Here is a 2,602-nt window from a genome sequence, read left to right as displayed (position 1 = left end):
AGAGACAGTATCTCCTAAGTCCAGAGGCTAGGAAAGCACTAGAAGCCATTACAAATAACCTAAAGATGCAAGGCCTCCTCAAACCCTGTAATAGCCCCTGCAACACCTCAATATTAGGAGTCCAGAAACCCAATGGGGAATGGAGACTAGTTCAGGACCTTTGCCTCATTAATGAAGCTGTAGTTCTAATTCATCCAGTGGTACCTAATGCCTATACCGTGTTAACTCTATTTGAGTTAATGGTTTACAGTTCTAGATTTAAAGGATGCCCTTTTCTGTATACCATTACATCCAGACTCTCAATACCTGTTTGCTTTCAAAGATCCCTCCAGCCAGACCACCCATTTAACATGGACAGTGTTGCCTCAGGGATGTTGAGATAGTTCTCATCTGTTTGGACAGGTACTTTCAAAATATCTCTCTGAGCTCTCTCATCCTCAAGTTAGGGTCTTGCAGTACGTTGATGATATCTGCTCTGTGTTCCAACTGAGGAAGCTTCTCAGAAAGGAATTTAAGCTCTTCTCAACTTCTTAGCTAACAGAAGGTACAAGGTTTCAAAACCCAAGGCCCAGCTCTGCAAAATCTCAGTGAACTATCTAGACTTAGTGCTGTCTGAGGGGACCAGAGCATTAGGGGAAGAGAGGATTCAGCCTATTTCCTCCTTCCCCCTCTCCAAAACCCTCAGGCAACTAAGAGGATTTGGGGGCATTACAGGATTTTGTAGACTATGGATACCTGGGTATCGTGAAATAGCCTGTCCATTATATAACCTCATAAAAGATACTCAGGGACTAAAGCTCATCTTCTAACTGGGAACCTGAAACTCAAAGGGCCTTCAATCAGTTAACACAAGCCTTGATTAAGGCACCAGCTCTCAGACTTTCTGTAGGGAAGGCCTTCACTCTGTATGTATCAGAAAGTAAGGGAATGGTCTTGGGAGTTTTAACACAGACCCAAGGACTAGCTCAACAGCCAGTGAGTTACCTAAGGTAGAAACTTGATTTGGTGGTTAAAGGATGGCCAGCCTGCCTCTGAGCCATTGCCTCTGTGGCTCTGCTGGTCCCAGAAGCCTCCAAATTAACCCTGGGAATTGATTTGACTGTTTACACCTCATGTAACGTGGCAGGACTACTGCACTCTAGGGGGAGACTTTGGCTAACAGATACCGACTCCTTAAATATCAGGCTTTCTGTTAGAGGGTTCCAACATCTAATTAAAGACTTGTTCTCTCCTAAATCCAGCCACCTTCTTCCCTGAGGAAACTGGGGAACATGAGCATAATTGTGAACATGTCAGAGTACAGGCCTATGCAGCCTGGGAAGTTCTCAGGGAACCTACACCTAGAGACCCAGATTGGACCCTCTTCAGAGATGGGAATTCTTTTGTAAAACAAGGCATCCATAAGGCAGGCTACACAGTAGTCTCTCTATATGATGTTAATGAAAGTATCTCTTCTCCCTCCAGGCACAAGCACTCAATTAGCTGAGCTGATAGCTCTTACAAGAGCAATTGAATTAAGGAAAGGAAAGGCAGCTAACATTTACGCTGGCTCCAAGTATGCTTTCTTGGTTCCCCATGCTCATGCTGCCATTTGGAAGGAAAGGCATTCTCTTATCACCAATGAATGGACCACCTATAAAATATCACCACAAAATTAACAGGTTATTATCCTCGGTTTTCCTTCCATGGAAAAATAGTAGTGATGCATTTCTGTAGGGGACATCAAAAGAGAACAGATGAGGTAGCCAAAAGAAATAGATTAGCTAATCAGGCAGCTAAGTCAGCGGCAAGGAAGCTTCCAGACATCAACACACTTCAAACCTCTCTAATCTGGAAAGGCTCCATAATAGAAATTAAACCTCAGTACTCCCCTACAGAAATAGAATGAGCCACTTCTCGCAGGTATACATTTCAGCCCTCAGGACGGCTACAGTCGGAAGCTGGCAAACTTCATTTGCCAGTCTCCAGCCAACAGAAAGTCTTTAAAGTCCTTCACCAAGATTTTCACTTGGGAAAGGATAAAACGTATTAATGTGCTGAGAGATTGTTCTCAGGAAACAATTTACTAAAAACAGTCAAGCAAGTTGTTAATGCTTTTGAAGTCTGTCTTAAAAACAATCCCCTGAACAGGTGACTCCTTCCTTCTCAAACTTAAAGGATAGAAAGTTATCCAGGGGAGGACTGGCAAATAGATTTCATCCACATGCCAAGACAAAAGTCATTCAATACCTGCTGGTATGGTAGATACCTTCACTAACTGGGTAGAAGCATTTCCCTGCCATACAGGAAAAGTCTCTGAGGTAGTAAAAGTGTTAATGAAATAACTCCCTGCTTTGGTCTACATAAGTATCTTCAAAGTGACAATGGGCCTCAAAGACACAATGGATCTCAAAAGCACTAGGCATGTAATACCATCTCCATTGTGCTTGGAGACCCCAATCCTCAGGAAAGGTAGACAAAACTAATGATATTATCAAGAGACACTTCAGAAAATTATCCCAAGAAACTTACATGCCTTGGGTCATTCTTCTTCCCATGGCCTTACTACAAATAAGAAATACCCCTTCAAAATTAAGTCTTAGCCCTTTTGAGATGCTGTATG

Source organism: Trachypithecus francoisi, unplaced genomic scaffold (assembly GCF_009764315.1).
Source record: "Trachypithecus francoisi isolate TF-2019V2 unplaced genomic scaffold, Tfra_2.0 Lachesis_group6, whole genome shotgun sequence".
NCBI classification, from domain to species: domain Eukaryota; kingdom Metazoa; phylum Chordata; class Mammalia; order Primates; family Cercopithecidae; genus Trachypithecus; species Trachypithecus francoisi.
This window is presented reverse-complemented; position numbering follows the sequence as displayed.